Below are 19,626 nucleotides of genomic sequence, written 5' to 3'. Positions count from 1 at the left end.
GTCAGATATACTAGAATTGTATTTTAACCCCCTCTTTTGAACACAGGTTATTCTGTGCTAAGGAGGGATGTCTCACAGGCTGCTGTTTATTCTTTCTTGATTTTCAGTCTGCTTTTGGATTCTTCCTGGTACCAGATATGTGAATTTCAGATGACTGGAGTGCTGCCATCATTTTGAAATCACTATTATTATTTTTAACCATTTTATTCCTTTTCCATTTTGATGTGTATTTTAACTCCTTTCCCTCTTTTGTTCATTTTGAAAGTTCGCCAAGGTAGACACTGTAGTTCTAAATTACCTTTATAGAAATCATGCCATTTCAAAAGGTCAACATGAAACATGGATTTATAGCGTCACTAATACATGTGAGAAGTAGCTATCTGGCCAAGAGTGGGCATAGTGTTATGCTGATATGAAGCCGCAAGAGTCTGGCAAGATACTGGCTTGCATGTGTGTCTTGGGCCCTCAGCACAATGGTTGGTCACTGAAATTATTTTTAATGCTGTTTTTTTCCTGAGTTTTGGGAAAATGCTACAGAAACCGTACATGGAGGGAAACAGATATTACCACTTTGTGGGTTCTCCTTGTCCATTCAAGAAGGTTACCGTAATAACTTTATTACAGCTCCTTCAGCACCACTTGCTTTTAAAGAAACCGTTCTGCATTTATTTCTGTTTTGATTAGTAGCTTTTAAGCCAGTTGTACTGCCTCAGAAGGATGTTATCCACGCAGGTGAGAGAGGGCAACTCATACCTCAGGGAACCAGAACTGGAAACCACGGAAGAATAAAGGACTGGGACGAAAAATGTAAACTGAGATAAATGTAAATACACAGTTGATTGAAATTGCCTTTTCTTTATCTGATGAACCAGTGAGTTAAGTGATGAATCAATTAAGACTGACTTTTAAAAAAATAATTTAATTAATCAATAGCTGGGTCTTCATTGCTGTGCAGGCTCTTCTCTAGTTGCGGAGAGTGGGGGCTACTCTTTGTTGCAACGCACAGGCTTCTCATTTGGTGACTTCTTCTGTTGAGGAGCTTGGGCTCTAGCGTGTGGCGCGTGGGTTCGGTGGTTGTGGCTCCCAGGCTGTAGAGCACAAGCTCCACAGTTGCGGGCACGGCCTTCGTTGCTCTGCAGCAGGTGGGATCTTCCTGGACCAGCCGTCAAACCAACGTCTCCTGCATTGGCAGGCGGATTTTTTCTTTTTACCACTGAGCCACCTGGGAAGCCCAAGACTGACTTTTCTTTTCTTAGCTTTCCTGAGGTTTGAGGTCAGATTACTTCAGGACATAGTGTTTGCAAATCTGAAGATTGTATGCTCTTTTAGTGAGCTGTAGCTCTGGGAGCTTAAAAGTGGACTAGTTTTCAGGGCAACTGATCCTGGTATAATGTGAAAAAGTCAGGTCTTAATAGGATTTTTGGCTACCTTCTTTTTAAAATAACATTTCAGAAAATCACCCTTCGGTTCTTCAGAAAATCAAATGAAAAAGTAATTAAACTTTCCTGCAGGTTTCTGGGGAAGCAGTGAAGTGCAAAGTTGATGAGCAGTGAAGTGTAACTCAGGAAACTTCTACCTTGTGGAAAATATTAATACACCCCAGGCATCATTGAATGAGACCAAGACACTCTTGAAGGGTCAAAATTGAAGATATCAACAGCATTTTGTTTTAAAGGGGAAATGTGTTCAAGAAAATTTGTAAGAAAATTTCTTTTTTTTAATTTTAGTTTGATATTTTTTTGGTTTCTCTTTGCATTAAACAGAAAGACTGGAAAACCATCTCTGTAGGAGACTTGGCATCAGCCTTAGTTTGACACAATATGTTTCTCACCTGCATGGTTTTGAAGTATTTATTTAAATCAAAAAAATCTTTTTCTTTCAGGAAAAATGCAAAGCTGAGGAAGCCCTCAGTGACCTGTATAAAACAGAATTGACAGATCTACAGTGATGATAAAGAAACTAAAAAAGATAGGTATAGGACAGCTGGACTCCGAGGGTATTTCAGTGTGTATGAATTATTAGCAACCTAAAACATATGTAATCATATTGAAGCAGTGGATGGATCAGATTTCAGAATCAAATTGGACTCCCTGGCAAGAAAAAAATTTTAAAGGCCTCTAATTTCTTTTTCTGTTTCTAAGGGAAGCCTACCGTTTTAAAAAATTATTTATTTTTAATTGAAGGATGATTGCTTTAAAATATTGTGTAGGTTTCTGTCATACATCAACATGAATCAGCCATAGGTAAACATATGTCCCCTCCCTCTTGAGTCTCCCTCCCACCGCCCACCCTATCCCACCCTTCTAGGTTGTCACAGAGCCCCAGTTTGAGTTCCCCGACTCATAGAGCAAGTTCCCAATGGCTATGTATTTTATATATGGTAATTAAATATTTCCATGATACTTCCGCTTGTCCCAGCCCCTCCTTCTGCACCTTGTCCACAAGTCTGTCCTCCACGCCTGCATCTCCACTGCCGCCCTGCAAATAGGATCATTGGTATCATCTTTCTAGATTTCATGTATATGCGTTAATATACAATATTTGTGTTTTTCACTTTCTGACTTACTTCTCTCTGTATAATAGGTTCTAGATTCATCCACCTCATTAGCACTGACTCAAATGCCTTCCTTTTTATGGCTGAGTAATAATCCATTATATATATATATACACATATATTCACACACACACACAAACACACACACACATATGCCATGGCTTATAAATGCATCTGTCGATGGACATCTAGGTTGCTTCCTTGTCCTAGCTATTGTAAATAGTGCTGCAATGAACATTGGGGTAGCAGCCCACCTTTTGCATAGGTGTAATAGATATTTCTGATCCCTTGAACAGTTGTCCATCAGACCTGTTTTCTTTTGTTGGTCTTTACCAACCAACTACCCTCAAGCCCTAGATGTCCAGAGGCCCTGCTCATGACAGCAGGGACACGGTCTTTCCTAGTCATGTAGCCCTACACCCAGCTTACTGCAAGGTACATGTATTCAGTGAATATTTATTAAATGAAAAGAATATTTCTTTTCCCTGTGAGAGTTCCAGATCTGGAGGATCCCTGATCAGCAAGAAGCGGGAGAGAACTTGTTGAGGTGAAAGCAGAAGTGTGATTGGTTTTGGCCTTTGCTCTGTTTGGTTTCTGATGAGTAGGTCGGTTTCGCTCTGCTGTGCTGGTAGATGTTTAACAACAGACTCTGGAGAGAGGGAGAAGGGAAGGAGGAATTTGTAGTGTTTGACAATTTCTGTGGAATGATTACTCCACCATTTCTGATTTCAAGCTACCAAGTTGACATCACTGAATGCAGAGTTGGGGAAGAGATGCTTAAAATAAATAGGCTGTCACTTGCTGGTGCACATTGGCTCTGGCACAGAACTGGATTCACTTCCTGCATGTGGATTTTCTCTATAACTAATGGAAATATCTCAGCTAAAATGAAAATGGGTGCTTAAAAAATAATCATCCCTGAAAGTGGCATTGTAAAATTTGGGTACCTCACTTTGCTTTTCCAGTTGTTTATAAGATAATCTTTAGTGCTCTTTCCAGTGCTCATACTGAATGAGTTTTGACAATTAAGTACATTTTGTGGGCTATTGCCATTTAAACCTCTGAAATTTTTAAGAATTCTCCCCAGTATCCTCCTTGGAAAATTATCAACGTCAACCTTATATCTGATTTCCAGAGGTCATTAGACTATACATACTATGCTTTTATTGCAGAATTTGAACCAATTCTTAACCAAGGTCATGGCATCTGTTCCCATCACTTCATGGGAAATAGATGGGGAAACAGTGGAAACAGTGTCAGACTTTATTTTTTTTGGGCTCCAAAATCACTGCAGATGGTGATTGCAGTAATGAAATTAAAAGATGCTTACTCCTTGGAAGGAAAGTTATGACCAGATAGCTTATGACTAGATAGCATAATAAAAAGCAGAGATATTACTTTGCCAACAAAGGTCCGTCTAGTCAAGGCTATGGTTTTTCCAGTGGTCATGTGTGGATGTGAGCGTTGGACTGTGAAGAAAGCTGAGCGCCGAAAAATTGATGCTTTTGAACTGTGGTGTTGGAGAAGACTCTTGAGAGTCCCTTGGACTGCAAGGAGATCCAACCAGTCCATCCTAAAGGAGATCAGTCCTGAGTGTTCATTGGAAGGACTTATGCTGAAGCTGAAACTCCAATACTTTGACCACCTCATGTGAAGAGTTGACTCATTGGAAAAGACCCTGATGCTGGGAGGGATTGGGGGCAGGAGGAGAAGGGGATGACAGAGGATGAGATTGCTGGATGGCATCACCGACTCAATGGACATGAGTTTGGGTAGACTCCGGGAGTTGGTGATGGACAGGGAGGCCTGGCATGCTGTGATTCATGGGGTTGCAAGAGTCGGACACAACTGAGCGACTGAACTGAACTGAACTGAGAGTCACTGATGCTCCTAGACACTGTTTTTGCTTATTTCCACATCATCCCAAATCTTTAGACTAAGAGAATATTTGCAAGAGAACACAGAATTTCTTGCCTTGATACAGCATATGATGAAGACCATATAGGCACTGAACAGTAAGAGTCGGGGTGATAAGACCAGAGTCCGTATTAAGACTATGCTAATGGGCTCCAGTTTCATCCATCTCATTAGAACTGATTCAAATGAATTCTTTTTAATGGCTGAGTAATATTCCATGGTGTATATGTACCACAGCTTCCTTATCCATTCGTCTGCTGATGGGCATCTAGGTTGCTTCCATGTCCTGGCTATTATAAACAGTGCTGTGATGAACACTGGGGTGCATGTGTCTCTTTCAGATCTAGAGTGAAGTAAGCCAGAAAGATAAAGACCATTACATTATACTAACACATATATATGGAATTTAGAAAGATGGTAATGATAACCCTATATGCAAAACAGAAAAAGAGACACAGATGTACAGAACAGACTTTTGGACTCTGTGGGAGAAGGAGAGGGTGGGATGTTTCGAGAGAACAGCATCGAAACATGTATACTATCCAGGGTGAAACAGATCACCAGCCCAGGTTGGATGCATGAGACAAGTGCTCGGGCCTGGTGCACTGGGAAGACCCAGAGGAATCGAGTAGAGAGGGAGGTGGGAGGGGGGATCAGGATGGGGAATACATGTAAATCCATGGCTGATTCATGTCAATGTATGACAAAAACCACTACAATATTGTAAAGTAATTAGCCTCCAACTAATAAAAATAAATGAAAAAAAAAAGACTATGCTAATTTTTGCCTGTAACATGTGAGACAGTTGGTTTCATCATTCTGTTTGTTACTGTCTCATCTGTAAAGAGGGATTAATAAAAAACTGTCCTATCTTACCATAACTGACATTTTTTTTTATTTTATTTATTTTTTTTTCCAGTGGGTTTTGTCATACATTGATATGAATCAGCCATGGATTTACATGTATTCCCAATCCCGATCCCCCCTCCCACCTCCCTCTCTACTCGATTCTGTAGTTAATTATGCTGTTTTTCATAGTTAAAAAAATAAAATTCTCAAACTTTTCCTGAGGAAGGTACAAATTTTCCACTTTCATAGCTGAGGACACTGAGTTACAGGTTTAATAACTTGTTCAAAGTCCCTCAGGTAATGAGCAATGGGTTGTCTTTCTCTTTACACAATTAGTGATTTCTTGCTTGTTCCAGACTTCCTGCCTGCCTGATAGGTTGCGCGAGAGTCAGAGATATTTTGTGTGAGAGCCTCTTATTGTCTGAAAAGTGCTATACAGATTCCTGTGTGACTAGGCAAATAGATCCGTTTAGCTCAAGGTGCCTCCTTGAAAGATCGTCTTCCTCAGAGCTCTGTGCATGAAGCTGTGACCTTGATTACTAGGTGCATGGGGCATAGATGTTCAAAGAGAAGCCTTAGCTTTCCTTTGGGGAATCATTCAGTTATTTTTTTTAAAAAACAGACAATGTTTTGCTGCTTTTGAAATCAGTCAGTTTGGTCGCTCAGTCATGTCCGACTCTTTGTGACCTCATGGACTGCAGCACGCCTGTCCGTCACCAACCCCCAGAGCTTGCTCAAACTCATGTCCATTCAGTCAGTGATGCCATCCAACCATCTCATCCTCTGTCGTCCCCTTCTTCTCCTGCCTTCAATCTTTACCAGCATCCGGGTCTTTTCCAATGAGTCAGTTTTCCACATCAGCTGGCCAAAGGATTGGAGCTTCAGCTTCAGTCCTTCCAATGAATATTCAGGACTGATTTCCTTTAGGATTGACTGGCTTGATCTCCTTGCAGTTCAAGGGGCTCTCAAGAATCTTCTCCCAACACCACATTTTAAAAGCATCAATTCTTTTGGAATCAGCTCTGGTTTATTTGCTCTTCTATAGAGTAAGAGCAGGTACGGGCTGGAGAGGCAGGGTGCCTTACTGTACAGTTTGAGTCTTTATTTTCGACCCTCCTTCTCACTTTCTGGGGTTCTACACGACCATTTGTTCTTCTTTGCCCTACAGCAGAACCTTCCACACACATCTTCTGGGTCTCCTTTCCCCCAACCCTCCTCCCTTTGTTAGCACATTGCCATCCAGTTTCCTTTTTCTAGCAATGTGTTTAAGTCACTTGGCTGCTGATGGACTCCTCTTCCCTTCTTTTAACTTTTATTGGTTTATTTCCTTTGGAATTCCATATTAATGATCTCAAAAGGGAAAGAAGACAAATTCATGTGCTTTATCCACCATGCTGAACTGGAAGCCTCCAGTGATTTCTTCTTTTTCTTTTTTTAAAGAAACAAACGTAAAAGCTTTTGAATAGCAAAGGAAACCACAAGCAAAACAAAAAGATGACCTACTGAATGAGAGAAAGTATTTGGAAATGGTATAACTTATAAGGGGTGGGTCTAGTGGTAAAGAACCCACCTGCCAATTCAGGAGATGTAGGAGATGCGAGTTCAGTCCCTGGGTTGAAAAGATTCCCTGGAGAAGGGCATGGCAGCCCACTCCAGTATTCTTGCCTGGAGAATCCCATGGACAGAGGAGCCTGGTAGGCTACAGTCCATAGGGTCGCAGAGAGTTAGGCACCACTGGAGTGACTTAGCATGAGTAAGGGGTTGATATTCAATGTATATAAACAGCTCATTTAACTCAACATCAAAAAAACAAACAACCTGGTAAAAAATGGGTAAAGAACTGAATAGACATTTTTACAAAGAAGAAATGTAGATGGCCATTAGGCACATGAAAAGATACTCAGCATTACTAATCATTAGAGAAATGCAAGTCAAAACCACAATGAGATGTCTCCTCACACCTGTCAGAATGGCTGTCATCAAAATACCACAAATAGCAAGTGTTAGGATCTAGAGAAAAGGGAACCCTGGTATACTGTTGGTGGGAATGTAAATATATATAGAACGGAAAATTACTCAGCCATAAAAAGAATGAAATTTTGCCATTTGCTGTAACATGGATGGACTTGGAGGACATTATGCTAAGTGAAATAAGTCAGACAGAGAAAGACAAATGCTATATGATATCACTTATATGTGAAATCCAAAAAATACAACAAACTAGTGGATGTAACAAAAAAGCAGCAGACTAACTGACATAGAGAACAAACTAGTGGGGAGAGGGGAGGGAGGAGGGGCAATATAGGGGCAGGATTAAAAGGTGCAAACTGCGGATATAAAATAAGCTACAAGGATATATTTTACAACATGGAGCACATAGCCAATATTTACAATAACTGTAAGTGGAAAGTGAAAGTGAAAGTCACTCCATCATATCCAACTCTTTGCAGCTATATAGTCCATGGAATTCTCCAGGCCAGAATACTGGAGTGAGTAGCCTTTCCCTTCTCCAGGGGATCTTCCCAACCGAGGGGTTGAACCTAGGTCTCCCGCATTGCAGGCGGATTCTTCACCAGCTGAGCCACAGGGGAAGTCCAAGAATATTGGAGTGGGTAGCCTGTCCCTTCTCCAGTGGATCTTCCCGACCCAGGAATCGAACCGGGGTTTCCTGCATTGCAGGCAGATTCTTTACCAACTGAGCTATGAGGGAAGCCACTATGAATGAAGTATAACCTTTAAAAGTTGTAAGTCATTATATTGTATACCTGTCATTTATATAATATATATATCAGCTATACTTCAATAAATTTTTAAACAACTTAAAAGCATCTTGTAAATTTAATTTTATTTCTTTTGTGGACTTACTGGGTTTTAACTTGTATGTTTGTTTTAGTTTTGTGTTTTTTCTAAGAACACTAACAAAAATATAACTTATTTTATGTTTTTATGTATTTAATTGTAATGAAAGTACTCTTTGGTCAGATAAGAATAGTTTACTTTTAAAAGGGTATTTATATAATTTGAATTTGAGAAAATCTGATCTATAGCTATATTATTAATTTAGACTCTGTATATTAATAGAGTTGATTTTTCAATTCGGGATTTTTTCTCCTTCATTCCCTATCAAAAATATGAATAAATTAAAAAATAAGATAAAATTCTGACTAATAGTGACATGGAGCTGAATTTGTACTATATTGTAGTAGAATGGCTTCCTTAGGTTTCTTACAGATGGATCTAATATCAGTTTCAGAAGGAGAGTTTCATAAATGATGAGACTAACAGAAAAAAATGTACAGAAACTTACACACATGGAGCTAGCTAGGTAGATTGAGATATGATATGAAATTCCTGTTCCAGGGTGAAGACTTTAAAATTGAGCAGTATATTTAGAGAGAGTTTGGTGGTTAAATTACCCTTTTAGTTAATTTTAAACAATAGCTAATGGCACCAAAATACTTTTGACTTAGATTTATATGGCTTATACTTATATTTAAGATTACTGTCTTTTATTTTTTGGCTTGTTTTTACTTTATTATTTTGTACAAAAATTATTTTATGTTGGAGTATAGTTGATTGACAATGTTGTGTTAGTTTTAGGTGTACAGCAAAGTGATTCAGTTATACTTCTATGTGTATCTGTTCTTTTTCAAATTCTTTTCCCGCTTAGGTTGTTACAGAATATTAAGCAGAGTTCTCTGTGCTGTACAGTCGGTCCTTTTTGTATATCTGTTTTAAATGCAGCAGGATGTACATGTTAATCCAAAACTCCCAGTCTATCTCTCCGCTCCATCCTTACCCCTGCCTGGTAGCCATGAATTCATTCCCTAAGTCAATGAGTCTGGAGATAATTGTGTCAAGTGAAGGAAGTCACACAGAGAAAGACAAATATCATTTGATACCGCTTATGTGTGGATTACCAACGAACTAATTTACCCTCTCTTTTCTGAGAACACCCATGTCTTACTATTGTATCTGGAGACCTGTGTACCCTGCCTCAATGACGTCATGTATGACAGGTGATTAGGATGGTGCCCAGCGTATGGTGGGGACTAACTATGTTGTAGGCATTGTTTTTATTTCAATATAAACTTAATTATGGGGAATCAAATAGAAAAGCAAAAGTAAATAAAAAAAGATGCAGTTTTTTTGATCCTTTTATTCTCCTGTTTGATGTTAATTTCTCTCTCACTTATAAAATGTTGGGATTTCCCAACTCTAGAAGTTAGGAGTTCAGCCTTTGTGTGAGGCACCTCCCTGTTAAGTCTCTCACTTGGGAGTCTTCCACACAAGTCACCACTCAATGGCAGAAAACTATTTCAGATGTCAAACCATTCCAGAGCCACATTTCTAATTGCCTGCTATTCTTACCATGTTGATTAGAGATGTGACTCCCAGAAAAGTTCAGTTGACCCTTATTTTGTCTTGTGCAACCTGAGGCAGTACATTCTTTCTGTGTCAGCTCTTCAGGTATTTGGAGAGAGAAACCGTTACAATTTAAACTCAATGCACTGACTTGAGGGTTTTAAGTGTCATGTCATCAGTTGAGTTTCTTATCCAGGTTCTCAGCATCCTTTTTTGGTAGAAATAATATCCAGAAATGGATAGCTGTTCAGATATGGTCTGATCACATTAGAGTAGAAAGGTTCATATGTTCTGTGTGCCTTTTTCTTAACACAATTTGAGATTGCATTTATGTCCTGGGCATTCTAATTCTTTTTGTATCAGGAAATAAAGAAGGTAATTAAAAAAAATAGATTCATTTATTAATTGTTTGACTTAAATGTCTTTATCTTAATTGATTTTTGCATAGAATGAACTGATTTTGCTCTGAGCATTTTATTTCCCCTGATGCTTAATCATGGAATACGTTGTGGCTCTTGGCAAGAATGAGAATGTCAGTCTTCTTGATTCCCTTGCTGTCTGATTTCACTGCTGTATTGTCTTGAACATGGCCAGCCTTCAGGTACTGCGGTCCTCTCCTTTGTCACCAGGTGATCCTGTCTCCCTGCATGGGTGAGGATTGTGCCTCTCTGGCCCTTTGGGATCCCATGCAGAGGATGAATTGTGATGTTGACACCCTGCCCAAAAACTGCTTTGACAGCGGCCTGTCTACCCTGAGAGACTACTGTGAGTAAGACTCAGAGGTGGGGTACCAGCACCAGAGGGGATTCCAGAGATCACAGGGTTTGCAGGAGAGTTTTGAAGGTGATTTTCAGACACAGACATAAGTCCTTAAATCACTGCTCACCTGGGTTCCATCTTCAGTAGAAAAACATGTATCATCCTGTTTGACCTTTATCTGTCATGGCCATTGTTTTAAAGGTTATGCATATGAAGCACAGGAGAGTGTTTTTCTCTACCAAGTTAGGGAAAACTCACAAGTTTCCTTTTGGGGCCATACACAGGTCTCGCTTTTTCTTTGCTGCTGCTAAGTCACTTCAGTTGTGTCCAACTCTGTGCGACCCCATAGACAGCAGCCCACCAGCCTCCCCCGTCCCTGGGATTCTCCAGGCAAGAACACTGGAGTGGGTTGCCATTTCCTTCTCCAATGCATGAAAGTGAAAAGTGAAAGTGAAGTCGCTCAGTCGTGTCTGACTCTTAGCGACCCCATGGACTGCAGCCTACCAGGCTTCTCCGTCCGTGGGATTTTCCAGGCAAGAGTACTGGAGTGGGGTGCCATTGCCTTCTCCCTTTGTATGATACATGTGTATATATGTAGGGGCGTGTGTGTCCTTGTGTATAGAATGGTCCTCCTCTGTTCTGGCTAAGGCCTAAGTTTGGGAAAGGAAGACTGACAAAGAACTTAGATATATATTTACCCAGTGAGATCAACCAAACCAAATGTAGAGCCAGAGACGACAGATCATTTATGCAGCAGCGCTTCCCGAGTCTTCCTGTGAGTCATGTGCTGTTGTAGGGCTGTGGGTGCGCAATAAACACAGCTGACTAAATCCTAGTCTGAGAGGAACTTACATCCCAAAGGAGGGAATTGGATGAAAAGCAAATTTAAAAAATTAAGTTTGGGAGAAGTACAGTTTTACACAGGTTGCCTAAGGAAAGACTTTGTGATCAGGTGTCAATTTTTGTTGGTAACATGATCTTACTAATGCCTAGTTTGCCATTATGGTCAAAACTGTAGCTGCGTGTATGTTCCTTCCCCTTCTTCACAATGGGATATATGAGTAATACCTCTTAGAACAAGGAAAAAGTCCTGTCCTGACTTGCCAAATTTGCATAACCTGAAAAAGGAGTTGAAAATATGCAAATTATCATTTATTTTTTCTCATCTAAAGAGTTCTTATTTTGATAACCAGAAATGTTAGAACAGATTGGTTACCCTCTTCACCATGGGTATTTTTGTAAATTTGTGGTTCCCTGTTATATCCTTCAAGATACCAAAGTTGAAAGTTCATTTCAATTTAATTCATGAAAAGATATTGGTTCGGTTGCTAGATAGCATGGCATATATATGTATCATATACATATACATATATACATAGAATATTCTTGCATATATACATTGATATGTGTACACATAGACATGTTTGTGTGCATGTACACACACAGATATAACCGAGTCCATCTAATTCCATGGGCAAATAGAACATGGATTTTCCTTTTATCTGTAGATTAACTCCTTCCCTAAGTCAGCCAGCCTGCAGATGTGTGTCTGTGTGCACCTGTGTGATTTGACATATAGTTTGTGAAGGTCACTCTTCTTGAAAGCCAGGTCCATTCCTCTCTACTTCGCTGAACTTTAACTTGTTGGCCCTTGTCTCATCCAAAGATAGCTTGAAAGTAAAAACCAATGGAATACTTTTTTAGCAACTGATTTTCAAATGAAAACTCTCATTATAGAGGAAGAGTGAACCATATTGCTATTCTGGGATACCACTGGGCAGAAAAGGCAAGATACTTTGATTTCTGTTGAGACAGACAAACCATTTAAAAAACGTATGTGGTTGACCATGAGCCTATGGGCACCTTATCTTTGACAAAGGAGGCAAGAATATACAAGGGAGAAAAAACAGTCTCTTCAATAAGTGGTGCTGGGAAAACTGGACAGCTGTGTGTAAAAGACTGAAATTAGGATACTTCCCAACACCATACACACAAAAAACTCAAAATGGATTAAAGACCCAATGTAAGGCCAGAAACTATAAAACTCTTAGAGGAAAGCATAGGCAGAACACTCTCTGACATGAATTTCAGCAAGATCCTTTTTGACCTACCTCCTAGAATAATGAAAATAAAAATAAAGAAATGGGACCTAATTAAACTTAAAAACTTTTGCACAGCAAAGGAAACTAAACAAGATAAAAAAGAACTCTCAGAATGGAAGAAAAGAATTGCAAATGAAGCAAATGGTAAAGGATTAATCTCCAAAATATACAAGCAGTTCATGCAGCTCAATATCAGAAAAACTAACAACCCAATTAAAAAATGGGCAGAAGACCTAAACAGGCAATTCTTTAAAGAAAAAATACAGATGGCCAATAAACACATGAAAAGATGCTCAACATTGCTCATTATTAGAGAAATGCAAATCAGAATTGTTTTGAGGTATCACCTCACCACTGGTCAGAATGGATATCAAAAAATCTACAAACAATAAATGCTGGAGTGGATGCTGGAGACGGTGTGGAAAAAAAGGACCTCTTGTACTATTGGTGGGCATAGGTAATTGATGCAGCCATGATGGAGAACAATATGGAGATTCCTTAAAAAATGCTAGGAATAAAACCACCATGTGACCCAGCAGTCCCACTACTGGGCATATACCCTGAGAAAACCTCAATCCTAAAAGATACAGGTACCCCAATGTTCATTGTAGCACTATTTGTAATAGCTAGGACATGGAAGCCACCTAGATGTTCATCAACAGATGAATGGATAAAGAAATCATGGTACATGTATACACAATGGACTATTACTCAGCCATAGAAAGAAACGAATTGGAGTCAGTTTTAGTGAGGTGGATGAACCTAGTGCCTGTTATGCAGAGTAAAGTAAGTCAGAGAAAAACAAATATTGTGTATGAACACATATATAATGGGATCTAGAAAATTGGCACTGATGAATCAATTTGCAGGGCAGTAATAGAGATGCAGACATAGGGAACAGACTTGTGGACACAGTGGGGGAAGGAGAGGGTAGGACGAATCGAGAAAGTGGCATTGAAATATAAACATTACCGTATGTAAAACAGATAGCCAGTGGAAATTTGCTATATGATGCAGGGAGCTTAATGTCGTGCTCTGTAACAACCTAGAAGGGTGGGATGGTGGGGTGGGAGGGAGGTTCAAAAGGGAGGGGACATATGCACACACACACACACACACACGCTCACACACACACACACTTGTGGCTGGTTCACGTTGTTGTATGGCAGAAACCAACAGAACATTGTAAAGCAATTATCCTCCAATTAAAAAAGAGATACATGTGGTTGACATGGCCCTGGTGAAGCGCTGCGCCGGGTTTAGGGTGAGGAAATGTGGGCGGAGGCATGCCCTTCCTCTGGTGAGGCCCCCCGCCCATACTCTGTGCATGTGCCCTGTGATTTTCCACGTAGTTAGTTCTCCCACCCACCCACAATGCTCCTTACCCACCACCCCCTAAATAATTTGTGTCCGATGTGCATCTCATCCCATCTTTCTCTGTGTCCCACATATGGGATTTGGTCGCTTGTTGCTGAGGCTGAAACTTTTTAAAAAATTGTGCCTTTCCGCCTTGTTCTAGTTATGCTTTGGGGTTTGTAGATATTGTTGGAATTATTTGGTGGAGAGAATGATGGCTCTTCTAAACCAGTATCCCAGATTCTTATCCTGTTCCCTTTCACCAGGTCACTCTAGGCCTTGGGGATGGCTGTTTCACAGTAATAGACTGCCATTAGATTCTTCTCAATCAGGGCTTATTTTAGAAGATGAGAAAAAAGTGAGCATAAAAGAGATGAGGAATGAGGCAGCACCAAACGGATTGATTAGAACTGTTACATAATGAGCTTTTCTGTTTTCCAGATTCATAAGTATTGCCAAGTCTTACTTCAGAAGTACAGATGGTGTTTTGCTGCTGTATGATGTTATGTGTGAGAAAATCTCTCTTAATGTACAAGAATGGGTAGATATGATTGAGGTGAGAAATCAAAACAGAGAAGCAAAAAAGTTACACTGGAGAGTTACAGGCTGTCCTGGAGAAATGCTATTTTTTTTCCTTTGTTGAAATGAACTCGATTACAAGCCACTGATCCAGGCTATCAGAAAGAACTGGGTGTGAGCAGTGGGTTTCCCAGTGGCATCTGGCCGTATTGATCTCTGCCTTAGTAGCTGGGCAAGTTCCCACAGAGCCAAGGACACCACTCAAGTGAGCTTCTGGGGGAAAAGAAATAACTTCTGCATTTTCTTATAGATAAAATCAGAATCCCATTGGCAGTGAGCAAAAATTCAGGCAGCCCAAGAAGGAGCAGCAGCTCTCACAGACAAGGGGGCGGTGGGGCTGAGCGTGGAGTGTGGTTGGAGGTGTAACAGGGGCTTCCACATGTGCTGGAAGCACAGATGAAACACCGCCTGGGTGTGAGCTTGTGCCGGGTCCAGATTCCACAACAGCCATGTTTTCAATCTTATTCTTTCTGGTAGTGATTTGGGTGATTTACACATCCCAAGGTACCACTGAAATACCTTTGGCATTTTAAGCTTATGTGGGTAACTGTCTGTGCTTTCTTTTGCTCTAGTAAGATGGTGTCTTTCATCTGAGAGGCTTTCATATCCTTTGGTTTCATGGTAACTACTTTCTTAAAGTAGGAAATGATTTTGACCACAGTAGTTAGGGTGCTACCAACAGTCATTAATGACTATAAAACTACAGTTCAAGCCATGGGTCATCACACTCTCTTGGGAAAAAAACTAAAACCCATGGCTAATACAATTTTTCAAGTAAGTCTATTGTCTGTAATTTTTTTCACAGGCATTAAGTGCAGGGGTGGCTGAACGGAGAACTGATTGCTGTCTGATCTCAGGTTAGCCTCTAGATTCTTCGGTTGGTCCTGTTTCATACCCTGTGAAACACTAGAATGAGTATTCTTTTTAACTAAAGAAGTAAGAAATGACTGGTCCAGGGACTTACTGGTCCAGTGGTTAAGACTCTGTGCTCCCACTGCAGGGGACGCTGGCTCAATCCCTGGTCAGGGAACTAAGATCCCACATGCTGAGATATGGCCAATAAAAAAAAAAAAAAAAGGAAAGCAAAGACTGGTTGAAATTAATGATAAGATTCAGGCAGTAATAATGCATGTTGTTCAACTGAAATATGACTTAAAATGATTGTAAACACAATGAAAGTGTGTTGACATTTATATTGCATTTTATTTCACAAAATTTTCCACATGTTGTGTTCATCTCTGTAGCCTGTATGAGAAAGAAAGTAAGAAATATAATGCTATTCTCACTTTTTAGGAGAAACCTGAGGCATAGAAAGTGTATGACACTTGTGTTTGGTTATTAAGAGGTTAGGGGTGGAAGGGGGAATTTGACCTCCTAATTCAATATGGGTTGCTCCTTTGATTAAACACGAGTATGCAGAAGATTAAGAAAAAAGCAAATTTTGCTATCAAGAAAGGATCTCCAAGGTAGTTAGTGTGTAGCTGAGAGGAATCCGCCCAAGGGAACAGAAGACCTTCCCGAGATAGACCAGTGAGTTCAGAGAACCCAGTGAGAATGGGTAACACTTGCTCACTCATACCCACAGATATAGAAGCTTTATAGCAAAACCTTTAATTGTTGAAGCTGTTGGATTTGCTCTTCATTTTAAGACTTTAGATTATATTCAAGGAAAGGAGGCACAGAAGACGCGGTCAGCCCCTGGGTTGAGATAGCCGAGTGACCAGCTGTCATGGCTGTGCCAGGGGCCCCACTGCCATAATTTGCTAAATAAGCATCTACATGTGATAAGTGACCTTTTTTGTTATTTGTATTACCTTTCACATGGTCTGAAAAGGAAGAAAACTGTATTCAAAATGAATTCTTGAATTTGTTACGGAGAAAAAATTAGATGCCACTTGGCATTTGACTTTCACTAATCACGATGAAACTTTGCCATGGCTTAAATCTTCTGATTTGAGGCAGTTGTACTGGGGTGATTTATATGGTCACTATAAGTGGGTAGAAACTCACGGTGAGTTTTTTGGGATAGGCCAGAGGATTGAGAAGCTGTTGAATGTCAGTGGTGAATGGACCCTCTGAATTAATAATTAATACGCTTTGATCGAAAACCACCAAGTTATAAAATCTCACAATAAAATTAAGGCCATTTACTTACCTGTCATGAATAATTTATTGTTTGAATATTCATGTGAGATATCTTTCTGACTTTTACACCTTCAAAAATATTTTTGGAATACCTGCTTTGTGCCTGTGCTGGGCTGGTGCTTGTAGTATATCCATTAACAGAGCAAGGAGCCCTACCCTTATGGAGCTTATGCTGCAGTGTGGGAGACATAACACAGGGCCAACATAAGTAAAATAAATAGAATGATAGAAAGTGATAAATGTTATAAAAACAAAAAGAGGGAAAGGAGATAGGCCTCACAGTGAGGCAGTGGGCTACAGATAGTGTGGTCAGGGGAGCTGCACCAGAAGGTGCTATTTGAGTCAGGACTTGGAGAAGGTGCCAGTATTTATTTTACCTGTATGCCTGTGGGAAGTCATTCAGACGCTCAGACTCTTGGCTCACTTAAGTAAATGTTCGACTCGTGGCTTCCATGTGATGCCCCCTTGGATCCTGAGCGGTTCCCCACCAAATGCAATTACTTAAAACGTTAATGGGCAGGGGGTCTAGTTTTGGGGAAGGACATTCATTTCCTTCTCCCCTTTGCTTTTACTTCACTCTGGTGCCTTCCGTTGGAGGAAAATGGTCTGAAGAGAAAGGAAATCGAATATAGTTTCATCGCTTCTGAGGCTTAATTTTTGATGCTGTCTCAGGTGTGGCGCCAGAGTAGATGAGCACGTGGATGCCTTTCGGCACCACAAAGAGTCATTCCCCACATCTCAGTCAGGGCTGTGGCCTCTCTTGTTCAGGAACCAGAAACCTATTTTTCTAGTCAGATTATCCTCTGTTCTCATCTCGCTTGCTGAGGAGGGAGTGTGCCCTTACTGACTCCTCAATTTTACACATAGGGAAATGGAGGCAGAAACAGGAAGACACCTGCCTGATTTCACACGGCCAGTGAGCAGCGAGGTGGTGGCAGGGGCGGGGTCTCCAGCTTAACTCTGCCTCTCGCATCTTCCACTGTGCTGCCAGCTCCTCGGTGCATGCCAGGGCTGAGGGACCGAGTGCTGTGCTGATTTGGGAGCGTTATCCTGAGAATCTGTAGCTTTGAATGATTGTTCATTGACTCCTCACAAGGAGAAAGTTGACCTTTAGGACCTTTGCATTTTGCTTTTGTTATAAACCAGATAACAGCAAGTGTGGAACTTTCAAACTCCAATTTTGCCCCATCATAGCTAAGGGAATTCTTGTGTGTTTTGTATCTGGAATAATGAAGTTGACTCATAATCACCACTGTTCGGAGTGAAAATTGTTCAAAATTATGTGGGTGCCGCAGCCAAATAAAATTTTGTGGCCATGCCTCTTGAGTTTGTATTGTCTGTGCAGTGGCAGGGGTGATAGAGTCAGTTTAGACCCTGGTCCTGGCCTTACAAGGTCTTATTTAACCCCTTGCCTGGCAGTGGGAAAAAGTTTGGCTCCTTTTAAAGATAGTTTGAGGTTTGAAGATATAGTCTGTAAATCATGTGGCACATAAGGGGCTTTTGGAAATAGTAGCTATTGTCATCATCATCCTGGTAACTTATTAAATGTTCCACATGTGCACAATTTTTTTCTTCTCTTTGAGGTAAGATGCAGCCCATGAGAGCATTCCTCTGTGTTGGCATGAAACAAGGCTGATCTTCATGATGCTGCTGAAGCAGAGGGACAAAAATGTGTCCCAGGGTACCTTGGAGAAAAACGAGCTGTGATAAGAGAGAGAGAGGGTCTAAACTGGAAGGGGTCTTTCACTGTTGTCTCACTTTGCTGAAGAGGTTGTTTGACAAACCTCCACTCTGCTCGTTGGGTCTTTTGTCCTTATACAGGCAGTACTCCCAGTGGCCCCCTTCTGCCCCGTGGAGGTAAGTAATTGCACTGAGAATTAAATCCCTTGTAGAGATAAAACCATCACATGATCTCTTCCCCCTGCTGAGTATCAATGACAAAGAGGAGGCAAAATTATCCCATCTTCCTCCTCGCTCTTTCTGTTTCTGAAATTCTTTTCTTGTCCTGGAATCCAGGTAAAGGAAAAATAATGGGTATCCTATTTGGAAAATATGGGTTTGGTTCTGGAAGATCTCTGTGCCAGGGGGCCGTAGATGGTGTGGTGTGTCACCTTGGTGAAGAGGTGAAGAGAGTTGGAAAACTTGTTCTTTTCTCCAGGATTCATACTCAGTTGGAACAGTATACAATTATTTTTGGTTGTGTGTTTGTATTGAAGTTGAATACCATTTCTGTCCCCATTATTACCGTGGGCAGTGTTTATTCTCTTGTTATTATTATGTCACTGTGTCAGAATGCTACATTGGTCTCTTATGACTTGTCCTACCTGAACAACGTCCGTATAGTCAAAGCTACAAACCGTAGCAGTCATGTACAGATGTGAGAGTTGGACCATAAAGAAGACTGAGTGCTGAAGAATTGAGGCTTTCAAATGATGGTGCTGGAGAAGACTCTTGAGAGTCCCCTGGACAGCAAGGAGATCAAACCAGTCAATCCTAAAGGAAATCAACCCTGAATATTGATTGGAAAGACTGATGCTAAAGCTGAAGCTCCAATACTTTGGCCACCTGATGTGAAGAGCTGATTCATGGGAAAGGACCCTGATGCTGGGAAAGATTGAAGGCAGGAGGAGAAGGGGACAACAGAGGATGAGATGGTTGGATGGCATTGCCGACTCAATGGACATGAGTTTGAGCAAACTCTGGGAGACGCTGAAGGACAGGGAAGCCTGGTGTGCTGCAGTCCATGGGGTCACAAAGAGTTGGACACGACTGAGCAACTGAACAACAGCCTGAACAAGGAGCCAGACGGGGCAAATAAGAAGTTCACAATAGAGGAGTCTGACCTGATGTGATCGTTGTGTCTGTCCTCGCCACCATGAAAAGACTGCTTTGTAGTATACACTCATGAGCTTTAAAAGGAAGTTCTGAATTCACTATTTTAAGTTGGAATTATTCCTTGTTTTAAGCTTTAGAACTGTGAACCTGATATAATAAAAACCA

Source organism: Cervus elaphus, chromosome 29 (assembly GCF_910594005.1).
Source record: "Cervus elaphus chromosome 29, mCerEla1.1, whole genome shotgun sequence".
In the NCBI taxonomy this organism is placed as follows: domain Eukaryota; kingdom Metazoa; phylum Chordata; class Mammalia; order Artiodactyla; family Cervidae; genus Cervus; species Cervus elaphus.
The sequence above is the reverse complement of the archived record's forward strand: the minus strand, read 5'-3'. Positions refer to the sequence as shown.